This window comes from Antedon mediterranea, chromosome 3 (assembly GCF_964355755.1).
Source record: "Antedon mediterranea chromosome 3, ecAntMedi1.1, whole genome shotgun sequence".
NCBI classification, from domain to species: domain Eukaryota; kingdom Metazoa; phylum Echinodermata; class Crinoidea; order Comatulida; family Antedonidae; genus Antedon; species Antedon mediterranea.
Genome location: NC_092672.1, coordinates 22,641,464 through 22,656,591, shown reverse-complemented (window position 1 = coordinate 22,656,591; position 15,128 = coordinate 22,641,464). Strand labels below are relative to the sequence as shown.

The 15,128-nt window shown below is 32.3% G+C and overlaps 2 long non-coding RNA genes across 2 annotated transcripts; one reads left to right on the top strand and one right to left on the bottom strand.

Annotated features, from left to right (window-relative positions):
* Positions 1-2,085: 2,085 nt before the first annotated feature.
* LOC140045067 (uncharacterized) lies at positions 2,086-3,730 on the top strand. The gene is made up of 2 exons (XR_011844536.1): positions 2,086-2,536; positions 2,995-3,730. It is a non-coding gene; the product is annotated as an uncharacterized lncRNA (long non-coding RNA).
* LOC140045068 (uncharacterized) lies at positions 3,399-5,115 on the bottom strand. The gene is made up of 3 exons (XR_011844537.1): positions 5,012-5,115; positions 3,727-3,855; positions 3,399-3,536 (listed from the first exon to the last, which is right to left on the bottom strand). It is a non-coding gene; the product is annotated as an uncharacterized lncRNA (long non-coding RNA).
* Positions 5,116-15,128: the final 10,013 nt, after the last annotated feature.

Genomic DNA, 15,128 nt, shown 5'->3' with positions numbered 1-15,128 from the left:
ATACTATAAATCCTATAACTAATGATTTTATAACAAGCTAATAAATATTAATATATTATTTTGATGAACATTGAAGACAAACAGTGGAATAATATACATTGTGTATAGGATGTGAATAATATTCACTGAGGCTACATACAACTTTCCTAGTAGACCATGCATACTGAGTATACCAATAAACAAATAAAGTGCTGTATCACATGTTCCAATCATTGCTTATTCTATTGAAATGTTTTATACTTCAGTAAAAAAAATTAATGAAAAAGTAAATTTTCAAAAAGTACACAACAATTTTTTTTTTGTAGGCAGTTACATTCAAGAGAATGGAAGCATTAGGAAACATTTACAATGCAGGCTTAAAATAGTTTATTAAGGCTGAAAAAATGGGTATTTAGAAACACAAACTGGACATGAGCACACCTCAAAGCACGTCTGGGAAAAGAGTCTAAATGGGAATTTTTTAACTCAAACTGGGCATGCGCACAGAGAGTCTATGAGATGTATATAGACATTAGTTTGACCTATGTTCAATAAACAATTTTTTGGCTGTCAACATAGGGGCTAAGTATTATTACCGTCAGATTATCATTGAATAATTAATGGTCAAAACAATACTTCCTCTATGGTAAATATTTTTGGCGAATGGGGTATATATAGATAATGAATTTTTTTATTAGCGAGTACGTTTGTCGGCTGCTGCTGTACAACAAAGGCTCATGAAAAATTATACATTTTTTTGTTCACTAGAATGTATGGGTATGAGTAGGTCACTCCAACCTTAGTGAGTAATGCCACTAAGAATATGCATAGTACTATAGTCTAGTAATTCAAACTATATTTATGTTACACAAAATGTTTACTACTGATTTTTAAACAAAAATAATTGATAATAAATCTTTGTTTCTTAAATTATTAAATAGAATATCAATTTAAAAAATATCATTTAATGAAGAAAGAACAATAATTAAAACTGTTATCTCAGAAAGTCTTTTTTATGGTAGAAAGTTGTTTTTTTTTTTGTTTTTTATTTGTGTTCATTGTTGTCTGAATTATTGGAATTGATAAGTTATTAGCAGCAGCAGTTACTGGCAGTACCAGTATAATGTAGTGAAACAGAAAGATGTGGGCCAGTATGCGTACCAATTTGTCTGGCCAATTTATCTATATTTTATTTTATTGTGGTTATCAACCACATGTGTATTCATACTTTATAGGGTATTTAAATGCGCAAAAAGAAAAATAATGTAAAGGTTTGCTAATGCTTTGTACTGTACATTATACAAATGGAACATATTTGTTGAGTAGATAATATTTAAACATTACATTCAATCAACTGCTGATGTGAACGATGAATTAAAGTATATGACATCTCAACTTGAACAAATGAAATATTGAGAGGTTTTAAGATAGTTATGTCCACACTAATAGCGTGCACTATAACATTTGTGGAAAATATCAAAACATAGATGGCACTATTAAAAAAGGAAAGATATTAATGTATATAACAGTATAAGCATGGGTATTGCAAAGACCGAAAATGCGGTGGCAACGGTATAAAAAAGCAATGATGTACAACAACAAAAAAGGCAATGATGTACAACATGTGTACAAAGAGTCTTAATTTATTATATTTTAGTTTATACTTTTTAAACTATAAGATAATATTGACAATTTATGGTATAATTACAGTAATTAGGCATACAACTAAAATGATTCACAGCCTACTGAAATCATTAAAAATACTACTTATTAAACTAATATTTTTTTAGTACAAATACTTTTAAAACAATATAAACAAGAATTAACTATTATTACAAAGAAACTAAAAAGATTCAGAGTAATAATAAGCAAAACTAATTTGTTGTGTATTGGAATAATAAATACTTTAAATAATAAATTCATTACTTTTTGGTAGTTTATTTAGATATAACTATGATTATTTATAAAAGCAAAATATTATTAAACAATAAACTTATTTTGATATTAGTCAAATGATTATCCAACATGTTTGGTATTAATAGAAAATTAAACTGTTTATATAATTAATACACAGCCATACGTAGCCATAATAACATGTCTATAAAATGTAATAAACCATTATCATTAAAGATGTATTGTCCCCCTGAAAAAAAAATTTTTTTCAATATTTTTGTTGAATAGGCCATTTTAATTGCACATAAAAGTTATTCACTTTGACCTCAATTTGGATTGAAAAAAATAATTTTTTACACGAGAAAATCGCAATTTAATGCAAAAATTAACCAACCGGAAGCTATTTGTCTGGAAGACAAATGTGTTCCGGTTTAATTTCACCCTTGACCTGAGTTAGCTCATAAATATTCATATTGTATGGATACATCGTGTGGATGATGATGCTTTCCAAATCAACAGCCAACAACGATAGCATGCAATGCATGCGTGAGAGATCGAGTAGTGATGCGAGACGAATCTTGAAGAAAACACGAAAACTATAGCTAGCAGAATGCTAAGTTAGAATTACAGTTGGCAACTTTGATGTTGAATCTTATTCATTTAGGTGAGTTTTTGTTTCGCTAACAGGAGAGGCCTAGCTAGGCCTAGGCCCGAATTTGCTGCTACTGTACTACTAGTCTACTACTAGGCCTACTAGTAACTACTACTACTACTAGCACTGACAGTCTCGAGTAGCCTAACTGCTGCCTACTTCTGTCTCTAGAAGTAGAGAGTGTAGTAGGCCTAGGCAGTACACTGCTAGCTAGGGCTACAGTAGAACACCACCAGAAGGGATGTATTTTTGTTTTAATCATGATGAATTGGTTTAATTTTTAAAGATTTCAACTATCTATTTGGCAGTGAAAATTAAAAAAAAAAAAAAATCTAAATATTGTTTTGGATGTTTTACTGATGCAATATTTTAAAAATATTTTCTGTATCAAATGCAATAGGTTCAAATTAACATTCCGCAAATAAACATTTTATGCAGATATTTTGACACAAATTTCTTTTTTTTTTTAGGTTGATTGATTGAACAATAAGAGCAAGTAGTGAGAAACATAAAATGTATCGTACAGTGGCAACATTCACAATTTATTGAAACGTTTCTTACTATTAAAATGACACTTTGTAATGGATGTGAGCGATCTTAGAAGACTATAGCTGTCGTAATTACTGCCACAATCAACACATTGATAATTAGTAGACAAATTGACACAAAAAACAATACAGGAATTCAATCAGATATACTGTATATATATATTTTATTAACTCCTTTTGCACTGTAATATTATGAAGTGTAAGTAAATTTGAAGAATTTATCCTGTGTACTGTTGTAGTAGTTTTTTTTTAATTTATTGAATGTTATGTTTACAAAATAATATACTGTACATATAATACAAAAAAAATGATACAATATTTTACAAGCTGGACAAGAACATATTGGCCGAATGCAGCAGGAGAGTCAGAAATATTTTTCCTGCAATATCCAATCATATTCCAATACCGAGTCTATCATTGTTGTCTTTGGGTGACCTCTGTTCCAGTCTTCATCAGCTCAACGTCTTTAAAAAAAGTAAAAGCAAAGTATGAAAATCTTGAAAAAATAGATCATGCATATTTAGTGCAAAATTGGGCTAGTGAAATTGCTTACTTTGACATAGTCAAATAAGTATACTACCTTTCTATGGTAATTAAAACACATTACTTATAATGTTATAACTTATAAAAAGAGAAAATAAATATTTGACTTACTACAGTACAGAGAACATTTGTTTGTGTTGTAAAATGGCTAAGCTGACTTTTCCCCTCTGTCTACTTGTTTGTACAGTGCTGCTGGAAGGTTCTCAATTTCAGGCTTGTATTGTATTGCAACCATTTTCCCTGAAAAATGTTTGTTTTATTTTTATCATAAAAATTAGTTAAACAAGCTTCAACTGGCTGGCTGTATTTTCGGAATGTAGCTAAGATTGATGGCATATAGCCTTGGCCAGTCTATGAAGAGTATGTTATGCGCGATTTGAATGATTTGCGCAATTTGAAATTGCGCAAAAAAATCCTTGCGCAATTTGAAATTGCGCAAAGAATTCTTGCGCAATTTAAAATTGCGCAAGGATTTTTTTGCGCAATTTCAAATTGCGCAATCAACTTGCGCAATTTCAAATTGCGCAAGAAAATCTTTGCGCAATTTTAAATTGCGCTGCACAATTTGTAAATTGCGCAAGATAGTTCTTGCGCAATATGACACCTTTGCGCAATTTGAAAACGAACTGTAAATTTTCCCATACATGGCTAGGCTAGGCCTAGGCAGAGGAGTTTAAAATTTAGTATTTTATTATATAAATAAGACCATTTCAATGAAGATAATGTTTAATACTCACTTTTTAAGTTTTTAATATTAGTTTAAGCTAGGCCATGTAACCTAGTCAGTATCAGTAGTCCAGACCCTAGCTAGGCTAGAGTAGGCCTAGTATAGCCGGCCGCCCGCGCCGCGCCCGCCTGGTGGAACACCACCGCTTCGTTTTCCTTCGTCGGTTCTTCGACGGTATGCTAACTTATAACAATATTTGCACTACTAAAATAAGGAAATGTGATATTTATCTTTAATTTTGAATCATTCTTAGAAATTAAATACTATAAAAATATGGGTGTGCATGATTTCACAATCTGTCGAAAAACCTTGCGCAATTTGCAGATTACTTGCGCAATTTAATACGTTGCTTGCGCAATTTGAAACACATGTTTCAATTCAAATTGCGCAAGGATTTTTTTTGCGCAATTTCAAATTGCGCAAATCGTTCAAATCGCGCATAACAAGTACAATGTATAGATAGGGCCTAGCTGGGCATCTTCTGCAGGGACCCGATTGTCACAGTCTGCTTGCTACTAGCCTACTAGTAATATGCAGCAGCATGTATTAATTATTCTAGGCCTAGCCCTGAACTGAAAAAATCCCAGGTTAAGTTAATTAATTTACCTTCCTGTTATTATTGCGTTATATATATTATTATTTTTAAAATAACCGTCTAGGCCTACTTACCGACAAATTAACAGCTCAGCTTTACATATTTATACGATCAGGCCAGGGAAACCCACAGTCGAATCGCGTCGATCTCTGGTGGTGTTGTTGTACATACAACGTGCATCGTCCATTGTTAGATCAGATCTCTGCTGTGTGGATGCTCATTAACATATCATGCATATGTATGAGTTAGCTCTACCGGCCTAATTTCTGAGCCGATGAGTTCGAAAAAATGGTAAACTTATTTTGATTTTTTTATAAGCGAAATCAATATTTTTTTCGGATTTTTTTTCGGTGGAAGTGAATAACTTTATGTTAACTACAAAACCGTCTATTCAAAATTTGATTTTTTTCATCTTTATTTTTCATTTTTTGGGGGACAATACATCTTTAACATTTTGTTTTACAACTATACTGTTTGAAACATAAAAGTGTACAGCCTAATCAGAGGCTCTCATTTTCATCATTTTTTCATTTATTTCAACCAAATATTCATTTTTAAATTTCAAGACCTGAAATTAGGCAAGTGATCAAAAAAACAAACAAAAAAAACACTACACTATCTAGAAGAACCTTGTGAATTCGTTTTGAGAAGAGTTAACAAACTAGATAAGATAGATAAGGGTTAAGATACTTCGGTTGTATCAATGATTATAGGTCTATGCCCTGGAAATTAAAATCAAGAACATTTAACTGATACATTCAATCAACTGCAGGTGGTGCCAACTTTACCACTATTCACCTGATATTAAGCACCAAAATGGCAAAATGTATGTAAGCTAAAAAGGCAGAAAGCACTCAACATGTTTGGTGTTAATTAATCATTCAAGAATGTAATAGTGGTAACAGCAGAACTATATTATTGAGTAAACTTCGATAGCAATTCTGATAAACAAACTATTTTACTAGCTTATACTTAAATTATTATTTATTTTTTACCCCATTACCATCCCCAGAATAAATGAACAAAATGCTTTATATTTTAATATCAATTTTTAAATAAATTAAATAAATTGTCATTGTTTGAAATTAATTAAATTTATTTTATTCAAATCACTAAATCAAATTCCATGTGTGTTTCAGTATCGACTGTCACTCAAGCTCAACTTCGGTGACAAACATTTTAGATTGTGTTCCATATCAAATGCCCATTTGCTGGGTTGTTGATGAAGGTAGGGGTCTTTTTACTAGAAAATGTACTGAACCTGTGTGGTTGTGGTGCTGATAGGTTTCAGAGATGGGGACCTGTAGGGTGCATGGATGACAATTTGATTAAACACCCTCTTTTGAATAATCCCCCACGAATATTACGTCCCTATAGAACATCATTTGGACTATTTCCTTGAGTAAACGCCCCACCACATGCATTGCATGCCCACAATATTGCATTTACAACATATTTCTATTTGTAGTAGAATTCATTGATTGACTAATAGTACAGTAATTACCCCGCATAAAAAATAAATAATTCAAATCCTGGACATGAAACGAACAGTCTTTAACAATTTGTGTTATTCAGTCTTTTCCTAACCATGGTGATAAGGGTTGCCAATGACAATCCCTTTATTTTATTATCAAACAAATCTATCAATAAGTGTAAAAAGTTTGATCTCAGATAGATATTATCAGGAAAACTAGGTTGCAGACTAAGTTCCATTTAGCTTTTAAGAAATGCTGAAATTCATCAGGATATAAATGTTGATAGTAAATGTACATGTTTTATAGCCTATGATATTATTACAGTACACCCACTCAAAACTAAACAAATTACTGGTTATTGGTCAACTAACTTGCACTGCAACCAAAGCTTTTAATATATATGCACTTATTCACGGATTTTAGTAGACCAAGTTTTGTTTTTTATTTGTGTTTGTTAATTTCTTTCTTTTAATAAAAAGCAAAATAATCACTGTCAAGTACATTGGTTTTTGTTGAACAGTACACTGGTACTGAAAGTGCGAACAAAAAAAGAAATTTTAAAAAGTAAAATAAATGATGAGTGAGGGCACTGTGTAATATAAAATGTATAGGCCCTTGTAATGTATTATGGAAAACTAAAAATGGGTCTAAAATGGGTGTATATTATCATTGCTCTTCACTATTTAATGAGGAGGTGGTGGTGGACAGATTGGTAGTGTATTGACAATAAAAGAGTATATGGCAAAATTCATTAATAAAGATGATGAATAAAAACTAAAATATTCAGTACAACTAGCATCTTTGATCATTATAATACACAGGGATCATAGGTCATTTAAGTGACTTGTCTAAAAAAACAATTTGTAAAAATTGCACTTCATATAAAACAAGGCCAACAGCCATTAAGTCACGTGCTACAATGCATAGTGATACCGGACCGACAGACAGACCGACAGACCGACAGACAGACAGACAGAGAGACCGACCGACCGACATAGTGAACTATACTGACCGAAATTACTGAAGATGTTTAAAAATGTTGAAATGTTTAAAAACATTTATTTTTTTTTAATTTACACGTGCGTAGCCTGTCACTTTCGACGTGCTCGTATAACGTAATTTCGAGTTGAAAAGTAAGTCAAGAAAACAGAAATCGGGCAAAAAGAGTGCGCAATAACATTTAACGCGCAGTGCGCGCGCACAAATATGCGCACTCATGGCAATTTTGTAAACGCTTAAAATTGCCTGAAATGTACTCTTATTTCATCGAAAATAAATTTTGAAAATGTTAAGCGCGCGTACGCATGCGTTACATGCGCTACGCACGTAATTGTATTGCCATATGATGATTTATGCCCTGAAATTTATGAGTACCAAATTTTATTTAATTGTGATTCATGGTTGTGAAGATATGATTACAAACGTGATTTCGTTAAATCGTGCGTAGACCGCGTAATTTTTTATTGCGCACCGTGAAAACATAACCACATTGATTCCTGGCCATAAGGAATATACTGTGAAAAATTGACCTAGCTAGATTAAACTGATATCAAGATAAGGTCAGAAAGCGATAAAACGCATAGTGATACCGGACCGACAGACAGACCGACAGACAGACAGACAGACAGACCAACCGACCGACATAGTGAACTATAGAGTCGCTTCCACGCGACTAAAAATAAAAAATCATATGTAAGAACAATTGAAGGTTTGTGAAATGTTAAGTGTTTTTGTTAAAGATGTCCCCCTGAAAAAAACTCTTAACATTTTTGTTGAATGTGCCATTTGAATGTAACATAACAGTTATCCATTTTGACCAACAATTTGATCCTATGTTCAATGTGACTGGTAGCTAATTGGTTTATATTTAACCATTTATTTGTCATTTTATAAGTGAAAACATTTTTTTTTTTCCCATTTTTTTTCTACGGAAGTGATTAACTTTATTATAATAAAACCCTACAAAATAACATATTCAAAATCTGATTTAATTAATCTTCATTTTTCATGATTTTGAGGACAATACACCTTCAACTATTGATTAAATATTAATCTAATAAAATGGTCAAGGCACTATTGTTTTCAATGTTTTATAAAGTGTTTCAAATGGAAATTTATGACCATAGCATGAAAAAACATAATGTATATCATTATGTATTGATAATAATACACATTAAAGATTATATTTTAAATTATAACATATAACTGTACACTGTTGCTACAAAAAACTGATATTGTTTTGCACACAGTAACAACTACAGTATATTTAAGCCTAATTGTCAAAAAGCACTAAAGTGGAACACCAACAATATTAAAACATAGCAATGCTATAAAACAATAAAGTATACAACGATTAGTGAACAATAGAAACAAAATGTGTTTTAAAATATTCCATGTGTTTGTTATACAAAATGAATAGCAAACTTCTTTTTATTGTGCACACAATTTAGATAAACTTGAATGTCGCCCTCCATAAATTTTATATTTGTGGAACTTTATTAAAATATTTTTGATCGATTTATTTGGAACATTGGGTACAATTGGATTGGTACACAGAAAGGGATGACAATCATTTTGTGGTTGATATATTATTGTAACCACTAAACACTAATGCAAAAGAAAAGTTGATAACTTGTAAAACAGCTTTAAAGGTGTATCATCATCACTACCAGATTTTATATTGAGAGTCTAAATCTAAGTTTTGAACCAAATTTTGTTTACCCTGTAAACTATATAACAGCCTATTTTCATTTCAATTGACACTGACAGTGCTAATTTTATCCCTAGTATCTTTTAATAACTTATATTTATTGGCATCTTTAAAATTTGTATTAAGATCAGGTATTTAGTTAGACTCAGAGTGGTTTCAGTAAAAAATAGTATCATCCAAGGAAATTATCAAAATCTTTAACTGGTTAAAGCTGTCTGAATCAACAATCTGGTAGATAGGAAAGTACTTATGTACTGTATATTACATTAGTAAAATGCTTAAATTGTTTTATTATTATTATTATTATAATATTGCTTATGTATAAAAAAAATAAAGCAGTCTCCAATTTATATTTCTTTAGTAATTTTGTATTTAATACTTTGAAAACTATAATTAGGATAGAGCAATTTGAATTGAATATTATTACAGAGGCCTATTTAGTTATAAACCTAAACAAATTACCGGCCTAGTATTCATTTATTCATGGTCAAACACAGAAAAATATGTACATTATTTTTGTTTGTTCAAGTTAAAAATTCACATAAAGATATAAAAATGAGTTAAAAAATGTTAAAATTTTGTAAAATACAGATAAAATAAATCGTTTAAAATACAAAATACAAGCAAGATTGGTGTGTGTAAGGGTATAGCATAAAATGATCAATGTTTCCAAGTTCATTGAATTGGCTCATTGCAGTAGTAAGAAACAAGTTTCTCATCCTATTGGTTTTCCATCTTGGTACTTAAGACAAGGTAATGATGAGGAAGGGTGATACTCATCCGACATAATTACTTTTTACTTATTGCACTTTTAACAATATCTTTAGTGTTCTCTTTAGTTCCTATTATTCTATAAGCTGTTTTACTGATTTCATTAAATATTTGATTGTATAGTATTAAAAGAGGACGAAAAATCTAGAAATAAAACCCTAGCATAAGTATTGATATAACAAATTTATTAAATACATAACATCATTGGAATAAAAAAAACAAACCACATATCTACACATAATCATAACATCGTATACTCTATCTCTAACAATTTATTCAATCTTCTTCTTCTATCGACTAAAGCCGAAGTATAGTCGTTATCTCGGGACCGTTCTATGGCCACCACCAGGTAGGCTTACTTCATTAAGGCTTCTATGAATGGATGTACTGGTTGGGAGCAGGAACGCTAGTAGACCAAACCCAGTACCGTTTTGATTACGATCAATCTGGAAATTACCTCATGACATAAGTATTTAGCACAATCAAGATGAGCCAGCAAGTTATGTATTAATGTAGTATGTTCATAAACACCAAGCTAATTAAATTCAGCTATCAAAACTAATTTTTTATTATGTAATTGAATAATAAATACTCATTTCAATAATAAATATTCAACTCATTTATATCTTAATTTTTTTTTAAACTTTAAAGCTAGAATACCACGATACAAATAGCAGCACAAGACAGAAAAACTAACAAAGTGATATCACTCTGTGTGTGTGTGTGTCATCCATGTGATACCAACATATTTTATGTTTTTAAATTATCCACTTTCAAATAATCAATAATCAGTATTTTGTTTCACATGCTTAGAATTATTTACAGGGGTGGTGGTGGCGCCAGGATTTCCCTGACGGGGGGGCCAAATTCCCCGACGGGGGGGCCGAATCCCCCATGGGGGCCGTACGCGCGAAAGCGGGGGTGGGTCCCCCTCCCGAGCCTCAAAAAATTTTGAAAAAATAGATGCTTACACACTGTTTAATAGGCTAGAGCAACTGTTTCCATTACATTTAATAACAATGTCACATAATAATGTAAATTTAAATAAATCTTTCCTAAATACTCTAATACGGATCTTTTTCGATGAACTAATAATAAACTTTGATCCGAAAATGCCTCGATAGTGCATGTGTTTAGTGTACGACTGTGCTTTGGTGGTCTGTTAACCTCAGATATATACCCTATAGCCGGGTGAATAACTCAATGTAATTTAGTACCGTATACAATGATGATTGCCGTAATCGCCGTGTCTATAACACAAATCAATAAAATGCCGTTTTTTCGGCCGTGTACATAGAACAAGACATTTCATGTTTATGTTATGCCTATGAAATAATAATAAAAGAACATCATGTTTTTCGTTTTTTCGTTTATACTGTATACCATTATATAAAAAACCTTCATACGCGAGAAAAAAGTTCACGATATTACACTCTACTCTGTACAGGGGTGTAAATATACAGGTCCACGCTAACGCTTGCACACGGACCAGGGCGGAAAATGGTGTATTTTTTGGAGAGTGATGACGTCAGCATTCACACGAGGAGCGAGCTAAGAAAACGTGATGCTGGTAATGGGAGTGCATGTGTTTTGAAAATAACTCAGTTGTGGGTATTTTCCGAAGATTTTAAATTGCGTTTTCTTTTTAGACTCTTGAATTCATAAATAGTTATTTCACTATGTAGGCCTATTTACACAACTATAGCTCTAGCCTACTCTTCTTAAAAAGAGTCAAGTGCGTCAAATCCGCGTCTAGCGACGGTCATGGGTTTGGTGCATCTTTTTTTTCCCTTTAGAATTAAGGGAGGTGGCTAGCCACCCTATTCACCCACCTACCCTAGATCGAGATTTATGCGCGAAAAGAAACGTGACCAGACCCTGTTTTATGGTTCGGGCCAACCAACCGACAGCGGACATATACGCGGTACACCAAGGGTTATTGGTAAATTGAAACAATTCGTAAACTGAACCGTGAGAACATAACTCGTACCTTTATCCCTGTATGAACGTACGTCGATGCGTAGTTGCAAATGAATTTTCGATTTTCGCCTGGAATCTGAAAAATACACATTTTGGTCCCTGGATGTATGTCGACGCGTATACCGCAGTGAGCCATGAAAGATTCGTACAAAGAGACACCGCCAGACAAATGCGTACCACATCATACCGTTTACTTCGCTGTCAGTATATCGTACGTACGTCAAAAATGGAATGCCGCAGTTACTTAAAATATATAGTAGTACACTTAATATGGTTTTATTTTTTACCAGAAAAGAAATGATCATATTTTTCTCCCCGACAAATATGACCAATACTCCCCGACAGGGGGGCCAGCTTTCCCCGACGGGGGGGCCCTGGCCCCCCGGCCCCCCGCTGGCGCCACCACTGGCTGGTAGCAGGACTATCTTTTAAGGTGATTGCCCAAATGTCCAGGGCCTTGGCCAGGATCTGAAAAGGGAGCGGGATTTAAAGCAAATTTTGTTAAATGACACCTCTATATGGCCAGAAATGCTTTCGCACATGAAATTCATAATAAATGGCACCTCTAGTTTTTTTTTAACTTCTAATTTTATAGGCCGATTGTGTTTCGTTTAAATCATTATTCAGTAGAAACAATTTAACTACAACTAGAATAGAAGTAGGTAACTTCGAAACTGGCTTATACGTTTGTTGATATCAAAGGTTTCTTAATTAAATGATTGATTGCTGCTATGTCAATTCAGATGGAAAATCCACAGACATACAATACTGGCAATAAAACTATTCCGTTGGATGACACACTTTTTCAACAGCCATGTTGGAAAAGGGTGGATTTAGGGGGTAATTTGCTAATAATGTAGTGAATATCCTTAAAAAACGAATTGCATGTTGGAAAAGGGTTAAGACTGAGGGCTGGATTTAGGTGTAAATTGCTAATAATGTAGCATATCTTTAAACAACTTTTTAGTGAAGAAGAAATTTCATTGATATTTCTGTTTACATAATAAGGTTTACAATATAAATTATTAATAGAGAGATCATAGGTATATCTGCTCAGTCAGTCAGGGAAGAGGACAAAAGGCTTCCTACTTTCTAGGAGTTTTATGTGGAGGAGTTATCAGCTGGAGTCTTTGATTAATCACTTTTATTTTTAAACATAGTACTGTTCAGTGTCTTAGGGTATGTTCAGACTGACGGTGGCGTTATGTTAAGCAGTGTACATATTTTTTTATGTGAACTAAGCTGCAGATTAGCGTTAGGAAGCTGTTACGCCTCGCCAGTGGCGTTAATAACCCTAGCAGGAGAGGGTAGATTTAATAAGGATAATCCAGTGATTTTAACTTTAACAAATGAAAAGACACGACCACAATTAGCAGGCCAACAGCATACCTGTACAGCAAGATTGCAAATCCTCTGCAAGTGGTAAGTAGTAAGAGTAGTATAAATCAATATATTTTGAAAGTAACATTATATGAATATAAATAAACAAAGAACAACTTTACAATGTAAACCATCATGTGTTTGACATCAATGTATGCATAGTTCTATCTGCTTAGACCTAATCAGAGTGTTTTAAATGTGGGCATTGGAATGTCGATCGTTGTGTCTGAACACCCTGACTTTTAACGACACGGATTACCTTGTGTTGGATAACAAACCTGACGCTGTGAGTCTACCCTTAGGTATTACTATTAAATACTAACCTTTAGTAATCCCAATGAGCCATTAATGTAAGATAGGTCCTGTTTCTGCTACAATATGTACGGCATAAACATACCGTAATAATATATTAGAATTATAATTCGGTGACCCGTTTCTTTTGAAAACTACTTTGTGAGATTGTATGGATTGAGGAATAGATAGCTATGGTTCGATCCCTCAAAATCCCCTATGGGACCGGAAAACCCTGTGTCTACCCAACTTGCAGTCATTGTCCATGGTCAGTTTGCTGTTTTGTACTGCTTGCTGTTCACTTGTTTTGACGATAACCAAACTCTACATCTCCTGTTATTACCCTGAAACCTCGGTTCTATCACATTTAAATAGAGCAATTATCTTAACATTTTCAGTCCACTGTGACATTTTAGTAATTGTTCTAAGTAGGGTATGTTTAACAAACCTTGTGTTATGGGTGAACAATATAGATGGTATATTCATAAGGCAGCAGAAAGGTGCAAGAAATATATGATTGATAAAATATCAGAGATAACGATATCGATAATGATCAAGATAAATATGCGGTATATTTATACAGTATATTTTTTATGAGACCCATTTCTGCTGCCACAAAAAATACCATATAAAATACAGTAATATACAGTGTGTATATTCTTGGCAGCAGAAACAGGGCTATAGTATATAATATTTGAAAACTTCCATGTGATAGTTTAATGCAATGCTGATTTTGCGATAAGTCTGTAAATTCTCTAGCATTAGTGGTTTTACATTTTGGTATGAGCAACAAATTTGAAAATTGGTGAGTACTGCCCATGTGCTATGATTTTAAAGTTATATTATAATAATAATAAACAATATTTATAGAGCACCTAATGGATTTGTCATTTATTTATCCATTATTATTATTATTTTTCCATTCTTTATGAGTGACATAATAATTGGGACCACACCACAATTAATTGGATTGACCATTGTTTCTAGCAGTGTGATTGTATTAAAATGTCTTGATTTGATGTAATGCAGCTGACATTATTACCCCTGTCTAACTACATAATTTGCTTAAATTTAAATTATATAGTAGTATAATGATTGCAATAATAATAATAATGCAGGATATATTTGCAATTAATTAACTGAAAATAGTTAAAGAAAGCTATTGCACGTAATGTGCTTCTTCTCTTATAGAATTGTTTAATGGAAATTATTTTCAACTGAAGTATGATCATAACTGTAATAATTACCATATACACTTAAAAATACAATTTAAAATAAATTATGTAAGATTTAGCCTAAGAATATATTTGTTTTTTGTTTTTAAGAGAATAGCAAATCTCAATTTAACTTAACAATTTGGCACATTATCAATATTATTAAATTACAGTATTTTATTAATAAAATTTAAATAAGTGTGAGGAGTATTAATGATTAATCAATAACTTTATTGTTCCGCATGTAATTTTGAAATAACATAATTTACATGCAGAAGGTAAGTATATCAAGTGTAAACAAACTTAGTGATGACCGGCATTTGTAAATAAGAAAGTTTGTAATTAAGAATTACAGTGCGTAGGTGGAAAG